We start from the raw sequence: 14,845 nt of genomic DNA, 5'->3' as shown, positions 1-14,845 counted from the left end.
CGTGAGAAGTTGTAATTAAACGCCGTATTTACATGTCTGCCACTGTGCAGGAGAATCCGTATAGGTGTTTGAGTGTTCGAACCGTAACGCGCGAGAAATGGTAGGTAAACACCGTATTTACATATCTGCCACTGTGCAGGAGAATCCGTATACGTGTTCGAGTGTTCGAACCGTAACACGCGAGAAATTGTAAGTAAACGCCGTATTTACATATCTGCCACTGTGCAGGAGAATCCGTATAGGTGTTCGAGTGTTCGAAACGTAACGCGCGAGAAATTGTAAGTAAACGTCGTATTTACATATCTGCCACTGTGCAGGAGAATCAGTATAGGTGTTCGAGTGTTCGATACGTAACGCGTGAGAAATTGTATGTAAACGCCGTATTTACATATCTGCCACTGTGCAGGAGAATCCGTATAGCTGTTCGAGTGTGCGAAACGTAACGCGCGAGAAATTGTAAGTAAACGCCGTATTTACATATCTGCCACTGTGCAGGAGAATCCGTATAGGTGTTCGAGTGTTCGAAACGTAACGCGCGGGAAATTGTAAGTAAGCGTCGTATTTACTTATCTGCCACTGTGCAGGAGAATCCGTATAGGTGTTCGAGTGTTCGAAACATCATGCGTGAGAAATTGTAATTAAACGCCGTATTTAAATGTCTGCCACTTTGCAGGAGAATCCGTATAGGTGTTTGAGTGTTCGAACCGTAACGCGCGAGAAATATTAGGTAAACACCGTATTTACATATCTGCCACTGTGCAGGAGAATCCGTATCGCTGTTCGAGTGTGCGAAACGTAACGCGCGAGAAATTGTAAGTAAACGCCGTATTTACATATCTGCCACTGTGCAGGAGAATCCGTATACGTGTTCGAGTGTTCGAACCGTAACGCGCGAGAAATTGTAAGTAAACGCCGTATTTACATATCTGCCACTGTGCAGGAGAATCCGTATAGGTGTTCGAGTGTTCGAAACGTAACGCGCGAGAAATTGTAAGTAAACGCCGTATTTACATATCTGCTACTGTACAGGAGAATCCGTATAGGTGTTCGAGTGTTCGAATCGTAAGGCGTGAGAAATTGTAATTAAACGCCGTATTTACATGTCTGCCATTGTGCAGGAGAATCCGTATAGGTGTTTGAGTGTTCGAACCGTAACGCGCGAGAAATGGTAGGTGAACACCGTATTTACATATCTGCCACTGTGCAGGAGAATCCGTATACGTGTTCGAGTGTTCGAACCGTAACGCGCGAGAAATTGTAAGTAAACGCCGTATTTACATATCTGCCACAGTGCAGGAGAATCCGTATAGGTGTTCGAGTGTTCGAAACGTAACGCGCGAGAAATTGTAAGTAAACGCCGTATTTTCATATCTGCCACTGTGCAGGAGAATCCGTATAGGTGTTCGTGTGTTCGAAACGTAACGCGCGAGAAATTGTAAGTAAACGTCGTATTTACTTATCTGCCACTGTGCAGGAGAATCCGTATAGGTGTTCGAGTGTTCGAAACGTAATGCGCGAGAAATTGTTAGTAAACGTCGTATTTACATATCTGCCACTGTGCAGTAGAATCCGTATAGGTGTTCGAGTGTTCGATACGTAACGTGTGAGAAATTGTATGTAAACGCCGTATTTACATCTCTGCCACTGTGCAGGAGAATCCGTATAGCTGTTCGAGTGTGCGAAACGTAACGCGCGAGAAATTGTAAGTAAACGCCGTATTTACATATCTGCCACTGTGCAGGAGAATCCGTATAGGTGTTCGAGTGTTCGAAACGTAACGCGCAAGAAATTGTAAGTAAACGCCGTATTTACATATCTGCTACTGTGCAGGAGAATCCGTATAGGTGTTTGAGTGTTCGAATCGTAAGGCGTGAGAAATTGTAATTAAACGCCGTATTTACATGTTTGCCTCTGTGCAGGAGAATCCGTATAGGTGTTTGAGTGTTCGAACCGTAACGCGCGAGAAATGGTAGCTAAACACCGTATTTACATATCTGCCACTGTGCAGGAGAATCCGTATACGTGTTCGAGTGTTCGAACCGTAACGCGCGAGAAATTGTAAGTAAACGCCGTATTTACATATCTGCCACTGTGCAGGAGAATCCGTATAGGTGTTCGAGTGTTCGAAACGTAACGCGCGAGAAATTGTATGTAAACGCCGTATTTATATATCTGCCACTGTGCAGGAGAATCCGTGTAGCTGTTCGAGTGTTCGAAACGTAACGCGCGAGAAATTGTTAGTAAACGCCGTATTTACATATCTGCCACTGTGCAGGAGAATCCGTATAGGTGTTCGAGTGTTCGAAACGTAACGCGCGGGAAATTGTAAGTAAACGTCGTATTTACTTATCTGCCACTGTGCAGGAGAATCCGTATAGGTGTTCGAGTGTTCGAAACATCACGCGTGAGAAATTGTAATTAAACGCCGTATTTACATGTCTGCCACTGTGCAGGAGAATCCGTATAGGTGTTTGAGTGTTCGAACCGTAACGCGCGAGAAATGGTAGGTAAACACCGTATTTACATATCTGCCACAGTGTAGGAGAATCCATATACGTGTTCGAGTGTTCGAACCGTAACGCGCGAGAAATTTTAAGTAAACGCCGTATTTACATATCTGCCACTGTGCAGGAGAATCCGTATAGGTGTTCGAGTGTTCGAACCGTAACGCGCGAGAAATTGTAAGTAAACGCCGTATTTACATATCTGCTACTGTACAGGAGAATCCGTATAGGTGTTCGAGTGTTCGAATCGTAAGGCGTGAGAAGTTGTAATTAAACGCCGTATTTACATGTCTGCCACTGTGCAGGAGAATCCGTATAGGTGTTTGAGTGTTCGAACCGTAACGCGCGAGAAATGGTAGGTAAACACCGTATTTACATATCTGCCACTGTGCAGGAGAATCCGTATACGTGTTCGAGTGTTCGAACCGTAACACGCGAGAAATTGTAAGTAAACGCCGTATTTACATATCTGCCACTGTGCAGGAGAATCCGTATAGGTGTTCGAGTGTTCGAAACGTAACGCGCGAGAAATTGTAAGTAAACGTCGTATTTACATATCTGCCACTGTGCAGGAGAATCAGTATAGGTGTTCGAGTGTTCGATACGTAACGCGTGAGAAATTGTATGTAAACGCCGTATTTACATATCTGCCACTGTGCAGGAGAATCCGTATAGCTGTTCGAGTGTGCGAAACGTAACGCGCGAGAAATTGTAAGTAAACGCCGTATTTACATATCTGCCACTGTGCAGGAGAATCCGTATAGGTGTTCGAGTGTTCGAAACGTAACGCGCGGGAAATTGTAAGTAAGCGTCGTATTTACTTATCTGCCACTGTGCAGGAGAATCCGTATAGGTGTTCGAGTGTTCGAAACATCATGCGTGAGAAATTGTAATTAAACGCCGTATTTAAATGTCTGCCACTTTGCAGGAGAATCCGTATAGGTGTTTGAGTGTTCGAACCGTAACGCGCGAGAAATATTAGGTAAACACCGTATTTACATATCTGCCACTGTGCAGGAGAATCCGTATCGCTGTTCGAGTGTGCGAAACGTAACGCGCGAGAAATTGTAAGTAAACGCCGTATTTACATATCTGCCACTGTGCAGGAGAATCCGTATACGTGTTCGAGTGTTCGAACCGTAACGCGCGAGAAATTGTAAGTAAACGCCGTATTTACATATCTGCCACTGTGCAGGAGAATCCGTATAGGTGTTCGAGTGTTCGAAACGTAACGCGCGAGAAATTGTAAGTAAACGCCGTATTTACATATCTGCTACTGTACAGGAGAATCCGTATAGGTGTTCGAGTGTTCGAATCGTAAGGCGTGAGAAATTGTAATTAAACGCCGTATTTACATGTCTGCCACTGTGCAGGAGAATCCGTATAGGTGTTTGAGTGTTCGAACCGTAACGCGCGAGAAATGGTAGGTGAACACCGTATTTACATATCTGCCACTGTGCAGGAGAATCCGTATACGTGTTCGAGTGTTCGAACCGTAACGCGCGAGAAATTGTAAGTAAACGCCGTATTTACATATCTGCCACAGTGCAGGAGAATCCGTATAGGTGTTCGAGTGTTCGAAACGTAACGCGCGAGAAATTGTAAGTAAACGCCGTATTTTCATATCTGCCACTGTGCAGGAGAATCCGTATAGGTGTTCGTGTGTTCGAAACGTAACGCGCGAGAAATTGTAAGTAAACGTCGTATTTACTTATCTGCCACTGTGCAGGAGAATCCGTATAGGTGTTCGAGTGTTCGAAACGTAACGCGCGAGAAATTGTTAGTAAACGTCGTATTTACATATCTGCCACTGTGCAGGAGAATCCGTATAGGTGTTCGAGTGTTCGATACGTAACGTGTGAGAAATTGTATGTAAACGCCGTATTTACATCTCTGCCACTGTGCAGGAGAATCCGTATAGCTGTTCGAGTGTGCGAAACGTAACGCGCGAGAAATTGTAAGTAAACGCCGTATTTACATATCTGCCACTGTGCAGGAGAATCCGTATAGGTGTTCGAGTGTTCGAAACGTAACGCGCAAGAAATTGTAAGTAAACGCCGTATTTACATATCTGCTACTGTGCAGGAGAATCCGTATAGGTGTTTGAGTGTTCGAATCGTAAGGCGTGAGAAATTGTAATTAAACGCCGTATTTACATGTTTGCCTCTGTGCAGGAGAATCCGTATAGGTGTTTGAGTGTTCGAACCGTAACGCGCGAGAAATGGTAGCTAAACACCGTATTTACATATCTGCCACTGTGCAGGAGAATCCGTATACGTGTTCGAGTGTTCGAACCGTAACGCGCGAGAAATTGTAAGTAAACGCCGTATTTACATATCTGCCACTGTGCAGGAGAATCCGTATAGGTGTTCGAGTGTTCGAAACGTAACGCGCGAGAAATTGTAAGTAAACGCCGTATTTTCATATCTGCCACTGTGCAGGAGAATCCGTATAGGTGTTCGAGTGTTCGAAACGTAACGCGCGAGAAATTGTAACTAAACGTCGTATTTACATATCTGCCACTGTGCAGGAGAATCCGTATAGGTGTTCGAGTGTTCGATACGTAACGCGTGAGAAATTGCATGTAAACGCCGTATTTACATATCTGCCACTGTGCAGGAGAATCCGTATAGGTGTTCGAGTGTGCGAAATGTAACGCGCGAGAAATTGTAAGTAAACGCCGTATTTACATATCTGCCACTATGCAGGAGAATCCATATAGGTGTTCGAGTGTTCGAAACGTAACGCGCAAGAAATTGTAAGTAAACGCCGTATTTACATATCTGCCACTGTGCAGGAGAATCCGTATAGGTGTTCGAGTGTTCGAAACATAACGCGTGAGAAATTGTAAGTAAACGTCGTATTTACATATCTGCCACTGTGCAGGAGAATCCAAATAGGTGTTCGAGTGTTCGAAACGTAACGCGCGAGAAATTGTAAGTAAACGCCGTATTTACATATCTGCCACTGTGCAGGAGGATCCGTATAGGTGTTCGAGTGTTCGAAACGTAACGCGCGAGAAATTGTAAGTAAACGTCGTATTTACTTATCTGCCACTGTGCAGGAGAATCCGTATAGGTGTTCGAGTGTTCGAAACGTAACGCGTGAGAAATTGTTAGTAAACGTCGTATTTACTTATCTGCCACTGTGCAGGAGAATCCGTATAGGTGTTCGAGTGTTCGAAACATAACGCGTGAGAAATTGTAAGTAAACGTCGTATTTACATATCTGCCACAGTGCAGGAGAATCCGTATAGGTGTTCGAGTGTGCAAAACGTAACGCGCGAGAAATTGTAAGTAAACGCCGTATTTACATATCTGCCACTGTGCAGGAGAATCCGTATAGGTGTTCGAGTGTTCGATACGTAATGCACGAGAAATTGTTTGTAAACGTCGTATTTACTTTTCTGCCACTGTGCAGGAGAATCCGTATAGGTGTTCGAGTGTTCGAAACATAACGCGTGAGAAATTGTAAGTAAACGTCGTATTTACATATCTGCCACTGTGCAGGAGAATCCGTATAGGTGTTCGAGTGTTCGATACGTAACGCGTGAGAAATTGTATGTAAACGCCGTATTTACATATCTGCCACTGTGCAGGAGAATCCGTGTAGCTGTTCGAGTGTTCGAAACGTAACGCGCGAGAAATTGTAAGTAAACGCCGTATTTACATATCTGCTACTGTGCAGGAGAATCCGTATAGGTGTTTGAGTGTTCGAATCGTAAGGCGTGAGAAATTGTAATTAAACGCCGTATTTACATGTTTGCCTCTGTGCAGGAGAATCCGTATAGGTGTTTGAGTGTTCGAACCGTAACGCGCGAGAAATGGTAGCTAAACACCGTATTTACATATCTGCCACTGTGCAGGAGAATCCGTATACGTGTTCGAGTGTTCGAACCGTAACGCGCGAGAAATTGTAAGTAAACGCCGTATTTACATATCTGCCACTGTGCAGGAGAATCCGTATAGGTGTTCGAGTGTTCGAAACGTAACGCGCGAGAAATTGTAAGTAAACGCCGTATTTTCATATCTGCCACTGTGCAGGAGAATCCGTATAGGTGTTCGAGTGTTCGAAACGTAACGCGCGAGAAATTGTAAGTAAACGCCGTATTTACATATCTGCCACCGTGCAGGATAATCCGTATAGGTGTTCGGGTGTTCGAAACGTAACGCGCGAGAAATTGTAAGTAAACGTCGTATTTACATATCTGCCACTGTGCAGGAGAATCCGTATAGGTGTTCGAGTGTTCGATACGTAACGCGTGAGAAATTGTATGTAAACGCCGTATTTACATATCTGCCACTGTGCAGGAGAATCCGTATAGCTGTTCGAGTGTTCGAAACGTAACGCGCGAGAAATTGTAAGTAAACGCCGTATTTACATATCTGCCACTGTGCAGGAGAATCCGTATAGGTGTTCGAGTGTTCGAAACGTAACGCGCGAGAAATTGTAACTAAACGTCGTATTTACATATCTGCCACTGTGCAGGAGAATCCGTATAGGTGTTCGAGTGTTCGATACGTAACGCGTGAGAAATTGCATGTAAACGCCGTATTTACATATCTGCCACTGTGCAGGAGAATCCGTATAGGTGTTCGAGTGTGCGAAATGTAACGCGCGAGAAATTGTAAGTAAACGCCGTATTTACATATCTGCCACTATGCAGGAGAATCCATATAGGTGTTCGAGTGTTCGAAACGTAACGCGCAAGAAATTGTAAGTAAACGCCGTATTTACATATCTGCCACTGTGCAGGAGAATCCGTATAGGTGTTCGAGTGTTCGAAACATAACGCGTGAGAAATTGTAAGTAAACGTCGTATTTACATATCTGCCACTGTGCAGGAGAATCCAAATAGGTGTTCGAGTGTTCGAAACGTAACGCGCGAGAAATTGTAAGTAAACGCCGTATTTACATATCTGCCACTGTGCAGGAGGATCCGTATAGGTGTTCGAGTGTTCGAAACGTAACGCGCGAGAAATTGTAAGTAAACGTCGTATTTACTTATCTGCCACTGTGCAGGAGAATCCGTATAGGTGTTCGAGTGTTCGAAACGTAACGCGTGAGAAATTGTTAGTAAACGTCGTATTTACTTATCTGCCACTGTGCAGGAGAATCCGTATAGGTGTTCGAGTGTTCGAAACATAACGCGTGAGAAATTGTAAGTAAACATCGTATTTACATATCTGCCACAGTGCAGGAGAATCCGTATAGGTGTTCGAGTGTGCAAAACGTAACGCGCGAGAAATTGTAAGTAAACGCCGTATTTACATATCTGCCACTGTGCAGGAGAATCCGTATAGGTGTTCGAGTGTTCGATACGTAATGCACGAGAAATTGTTTGTAAACGTCGTATTTACTTTTCTGCCACTGTGCAGGAGAATCCGTATAGGTGTTCGAGTGTTCGAAACATAACGCGTGAGAAATTGTAAGTAAACGTCGTATTTACATATTTGCCACTGTGCAGGAGAATCCGTATAGGTGTTCGAGTGTTCGATACGTAACGCGTGAGAAATTGTATGTAAACGCCGTATTTATATATCTGCCACTGTGCAGGAGAATCCGTGTAGCTGTTCGAGTGTTCGAAACGTAACGCGCGAGAAATTGTAAGTAAACGCCGTATTTACATATCTGCCACTGTGCAGGAGAATCCGTATAGGTGTTCGAGTGTTCGAAACGTAACGCGCGAGAAATTGTAAGTAAACGTCGTATTTACATATCTGCCACTGTGCAGGAGAATCCGTATAGGTGTTCGAGTGTTCGATACGTAACGCGTGAGAAATTGCATGTAAACGCCGTATTTACATATCTGCCGCTGTGCAGGAGAATCCGTATCGCTGTTCGAGTGTGCGAAACGTAACGCGCGAGAAATTGTAAGTAAACTCCGTATTTACATATCTGCCACTGTGCAGGAGAATCCGTATAGGTGTTCGAGTGTTCGAAACGTAACGCGCAAGAAATTGTAAGTAAACGCCGTATTTACATATCTGCTACTGTGCAGGAGAATCCGTATAGGTGTTCGAGTGTTCGAATCGCAAGGCGTGAGAAATTGTAATTAAACGCCGTATTTACATGTCTGCCACTGTGCAGGAGAATCCGTATAGGTGTTTGAGTGTTCGAACCGTAACGCGCGAGAAATGGTAGGTAAACGCCGTATTTACATATCTGCCACTGTGCAGGAGAATCCGTATACGTGTTCGAGTGTTCGAACCGTAACGCGCGAGAAATTGTAAGTAAACGCCGTATTTACATATCTGCCACTGTGCAGGAGAATCCGTATAGGTGTTCGAGTGTTCGAAACGTAACGCGCGAGAAATTGTAAGTAAACGCCGTATTTTCATATCTGCCACTGTGCAGGAGAATCCGTATAGGTGTTCGAGTGTTCGAAACGTAACGCGCGAGAAATTGTAAGTAAACGTCGTATTTACTTATCTGCCACTGTGTAGGAGAATCCGTATAGGTGTTCGAGTGTTCGAAACGTAACGCGCGAGAAATTGTTAGTAAACGTCGTATTTACATATCTGCCACTGTGCAGGAGAATCCGTATAGGTGTTCGAGTGTTCGATACGTAACGCGTGAGAAATTGTATGTAAACGCCGTATTTACATCTCTGCCACTGTGCAGGAGAATCCGTATAGCTGTTCGAGTGTGCGAAACGTAACGCGCGAGAAATTGTAAGTAAACGCCGTATTTACATATCTGCCACTGTGCAGGAGAATCCGTATAGGTGTTCGAGTGTTCGAAACGTAACGCGCAAGAAATTGTAAGTAAACGCCGTATTTACATATCTGCTACTGTGCAGGAGAATCCGTATAGGTGTTCGAGTGTTCGAATCGTAAGGCGTAAGAAATTGTAATTAAACGCCGTATTTACATGTTTGCCTCTTTGCAGGAGAATCCGTATAGGTGTTTGAGTGTTCGAACCGTAACGCGCGAGAAATGGTAGGTAAACACCGTATTTACATATCTGCCACTGTGCAGGAGAATCCGTATACGTGTTCGAGTGTTCGAACCGTAACGCGCGAGAAATTGTAAGTAAACGCCGTATTTACATATCTGCCACTGTGCAGGAGTATCCATATAGGTGTTCGAGTGTTCGAAACGTAACGCGCGAGAAATTGTAAGTAAACGCCGTATTTTCATATCTGCCACTGTGCAGGAGAATCCGTATAGGTGTTCGAGTGTTCGAAACGTAACGCGCGAGAAATTGTAAGTAAACGCCGTATTTACATATCTGCCACTGTGCATGAGAATCCGTATAGGTGTTCGAGTGTTCGATACGTAACGCGTGAGAAATTGTATGTAAACGCCGTATTTACATATCTGCCACTGTGCAGGAGAATCCGTATAGCTGTTCGAGTGTGCGAAACGTAACGCGCGAGAAATTGTAAGTAAACGCCGTATTTACATATCTGCCACTATGCAGGAGAATCCGTATAGGTGTTCGAGTGTTCGAAACGTAACGCGCAAGAAATTGTAAGTAAACGCCGTATTTACATATCAGCCACTGTGCAGGAGAATCCGTATAGGTGTTCGAGTGTTCGAAACATAACGCGTGAGAAATTGTAAGTAAACGTCGTATTTACATATCTGCCACTGTGCAGGAGAATCCATATAGGTGTTCGAGTGTTCGAAACGTAACGCGCGAGAAATTGTAAGTAAACGCCGTATTTACATATCTGCCACTGTGCAGGAGAATCCGTATAGGTGTTCGAGTGTTCGAAACGTAACGCGCGAGAAATTGTAAGTAAACGTCGTATTTACTTATCTGCCACTGTGCAGGAGAATCCGTATAGGTGTTCGAGTGTTCGAAACGTAACGCGTGAGAAATTGTTAGTAAACGTCGTATTTACTTATCTGCCACTGTGTAGGAGAATCCGTATAGGTGTTCGAGTGTTCGAAACATAACGCGTGAGAAATTGTAAGTAAACGTCGTATTTACATATCTGCCACAGTGCAGGAGAATCCGTATAGGTGTTCGAGTGTGCAAAACGTAACGCGCGAGAAATTGTAAGTAAACGCCGTATTTACATATCTGCCACTGTGCAGGAGAATCCGTATAGGTGTTCGAGTGTTCGATACGTAACGCGTGAGAAATTGCATGTAAACGCCGTATTTACATATCTGCCGCTGTGCAGGAGAATCCGTATCGCTGTTCGAGTGTGCGAAACGTAGCGCGCGAGAAATTGTAAGTAAACTCCGTATTTACATATCTGCCACTGTGTAGGAGAATCCGTATAGGTGTTCGAGTGTTCGAAACGTAACGCGCAAGAAATTGTAAGTAAACGCCGTATTTACATATCTGCTACTGTGCAGGAGAATCCGTATAGGTGTTCGAGTGTTCGAATCGTAAGGCGTGAGAAATTTTAATTAAACGCCATATTTACATGTCTGCCACTGTGCAGGAGAATCCGTATAGGTGTTTGAGTGTTCGAACCGTAACGCGCGAGAAATGGTAGGTAAATACCGTATTTACATATCTGCCACTGTGCAGGAGAATCCGTATACGTGTTCGAGTGTTCGAACCGTAACGCGCGAGAAATTGTAAGTAAACGCCGTATTTACATATCTGCCACTGTGCAGGAGAATCCGTATAGGTGTTCGAGTGTTCGAAACTTAACGCGCGAGAAATTGTAAGTAAACGCCGTATTTTCATATCTGCCACTGTGCAGGAGAATCCGTATAGGTGTTCGAGTGTTCGGAACGTAACGCGCGAGAAATTGTAAGTAAACGCCGTATTTACATATCTGCCACTGTGCAGGAGAATCCGTATAGGTGTTCGAGTGTTCGAAACGTAACGCGCGAGAAATTGTAAGTAAACGTCGTATTTACATATCTGCCACTATGCAGGAGAATCCGTATAGGTGTTCGAGTGTTCGATACGTAACGCGTGAGAAATTGTATGTAAACGCCGTATTTACATATCTGCCACTGTGCAGGAGAATCCGTATAGCTGTTCGAGTGTGCGAAACGTAACGCGCGAGAAATTGTAAGTAAACGCCGTATTTACATATCTGCAACTGTGCAGGAGAATCCGTATAGGTGTTCGAGTGTTCGAAACGTAACGCGCAAGAAATTGTAAGTAAACGCCGTAATTACATATCTGCCACTGTGCAGGAGAATCCGTATAGATGTTAGAGTGTTCGAAACGTAACGCGCGAGAAATTGTAAGTAAACGTCGTATTTACTTATCTGCCACTGTGCAGGAGAATCCGTATAGGTGTTCGAGTGTTCGAAACATAACGCGTGAGAAATTGTAAGTAAACGTCGTATTTACATATCTGCCACTGTGCAGGAGAATCCTTATAGGTGTTCGAGTGTGCAAAACGTAACGCGCGAGAAATTGTAAGTAAATGCCGTATTTACATATCTGCCACTGTGCAGGAGAATCCGTATAGGTGTTCGAGTGTTCGAAACGTAACGCGTGAGAAATTGTAAGTAAACGCCGTATTGACATATCTGCCACTGTCCAGGAGAATCCGTATTGGGTTTCGAGTGTTCGAACCGTAACGCGCGAGAAATTGTAATTAAACGCCGTATTTACATGTCTGCCACTGTGCAGGATAATCCATATAGGTGTTTGAGTGTTCGAACCGTAACGCGCGAGAAATGGTAGGTAAACACCGTATTTACATATCTGCCACTGTGCAGGAGAATCCGTATACGTGTTCGAGTGTTCGAACCGTAACGCGCGAGAAATTGTAACTAAACGCCGTATTTACATATCTGCCACTGTGCAGGAGAATCCGTATAGGTGTTCGAGTGTTCGAAACGTAACGCGCGAGAAATTGTAAGTAAACGCCGTATTTACATATCTGCCACTGTGCAGGAGAATCCGTATAGGTGTTCGAGTGTTCGAAACGTAACGCGCGAGAAATTGTAAGTAAACGTCGTATTTACATATCTGCCACTGTGCAGGAGAATCCGTATAGGTGTTCGAGTGTTCGATACGTAACGCGTGAGAAATTGCATGTAAACGCCGTATTTACATATCTGCCGCTGTGCAGGAGAATCCGTATCGCTGTTCGAGTGTGCGAAACGTAACGCGCGAGAAATTGTAAGTAAACTCCGTATTTACATATCTGCCACTGTGCAGGAGAATCCGTATAGGTGTTCGAGTGTTCGAAACGTAACGCGCAAGAAATTGTAAGTAAACGCCGTATTTACATATCTGCTACTGTGCAGGAGAATCCGTATAGGTGTTCGAGTGTTCGAATCGCAAGGCGTGAGAAATTGTAATTAAACGCCGTATTTACATGTCTGCCACTGTGCAGGAGAATCCGTATAGGTGTTTGAGTGTTCGAACCGTAACGCGCGAGAAATGGTAGGTAAACACCGTATTTACATATCTGCCACTGTGCAGGAGAATCCGTATACGTGTTCGAGTGTTCGAACCGTAACGCGCGAGAAATTGTAAGTAAACGCCGTATTTACATATCTGCCACTGTGCAGGAGAATCCGTATAGGTGTTCGAGTGTTCGAAACGTAACGCGCGAGAAATTGTAAGTAAACGCCGTATTTTCATATCTGCCACTGTGCAGGAGAATCCGTATAGGTGTTCGAGTGTTCGAAACGTAACGCGCGAGAAATTGTAAGTAAACGTCGTATTTACTTATCTGCCACTGTGTAGGAGAATCCGTATAGGTGTTCGAGTGTTCGAAACGTAACGCGCGAGAAATTGTTAGTAAACGTCGTATTTACATATCTGCCACTGTGCAGGAGAATCCGTATAGGTGTTCGAGTGTTCGATACGTAACGCGTGAGAAATTGTATGTAAACGCCGTATTTACATCTCTGCCACTGTGCAGGAGAATCCGTATAGCTGTTCGAGTGTGCGAAACGTAACGCGCGAGAAATTGTAAGTAAACGCCGTATTTACATATCTGCCACTGTGCAGGAGAATCCGTATAGGTGTTCGAGTGTTCGAAACGTAACGCGCAAGAAATTGTAAGTAAACGCCGTATTTACATATCTGCTACTGTGCAGGAGAATCCGTATAGGTGTTCGAGTGTTCGAATCGTAAGGCGTAAGAAATTGTAATTAAACGCCGTATTTACATGTTTGCCTCTTTGCAGGAGAATCCGTATAGGTGTTTGAGTGTTCGAACCGTAACGCGCGAGAAATGGTAGGTAAACACCGTATTTACATATCTGCCACTGTGCAGGAGAATCCGTATACGTGTTCGAGTGTTCGAACCGTAACGCGCGAGAAATTGTAAGTAAACGCCGTATTTACATATCTGCCACTGTGCAGGAGTATCCATATAGGTGTTCGAGTGTTCGAAACGTAACGCGCGAGAAATTGTAAGTAAACGCCGTATTTTCATATCTGCCACTGTGCAGGAGAATCCGTATAGGTGTTCGAGTGTTCGAAACGTAACGCGCGAGAAATTGTAAGTAAACGCCGTATTTACATATCTGCCACTGTGCATGAGAATCCGTATAGGTGTTCGAGTGTTCGATACGTAACGCGTGAGAAATTGTATGTAAACGCCGTATTTACATATCTGCCACTGTGCAGGAGAATCCGTATAGCTGTTCGAGTGTGCGAAACGTAACGCGCGAGAAATTGTAAGTAAACGCCGTATTTACATATCTGCCACTATGCAGGAGAATCCGTATAGGTGTTCGAGTGTTCGAAACGTAACGCGCAAGAAATTGTAAGTAAACGCCGTATTTACATATCAGCCACTGTGCAGGAGAATCCGTATAGGTGTTCGAGTGTTCGAAACATAACGCGTGAGAAATTGTAAGTAAACGTCGTATTTACATATCTGCCACTGTGCAGGAGAATCCATATAGGTGTTCGAGTGTTCGAAACGTAACGCGCGAGAAATTGTAAGTAAACGCCGTATTTACATATCTGCCACTGTGCAGGAGAATCCGTATAGGTGTTCGAGTGTTCGAAACGTAACGCGCGAGAAATTGTAAGTAAACGTCGTATTTACTTATCTGCCACTGTGCAGGAGAATCCGTATAGGTGTTCGAGTGTTCGAAACGTAACGCGTGAGAAATTGTTAGTAAACGTCGTATTTACTTATCTGCCACTGTGTAGGAGAATCCGTATAGGTGTTCGAGTGTTCGAAACATAACGCGTGAGAAATTGTAAGTAAACGTCGTATTTACATATCTGCCACAGTGCAGGAGAATCCGTATAGGTGTTCGAGTGTGCAAAACGTAACGCGCGAGAAATTGTAAGTAAACGCCGTATTTACATATCTGCCACTGTGCAGGAGAATCCGTATAGGTGTTCGAGTGTTCGATACGTAACGCGTGAGAAATTGCATGTAAACGCCGTATTTACATATCTGCCGCTGTGCAGGAGAATCCGTATCGCTGTTCG

Source organism: Camellia sinensis, unplaced genomic scaffold (assembly GCF_055761805.1).
Source record: "Camellia sinensis isolate YWXY unplaced genomic scaffold, ASM5576180v1 Unanchor11, whole genome shotgun sequence".
NCBI lineage: Eukaryota > Viridiplantae > Streptophyta > Magnoliopsida > Ericales > Theaceae > Camellia > Camellia sinensis.
This window is presented reverse-complemented; position numbering follows the sequence as displayed.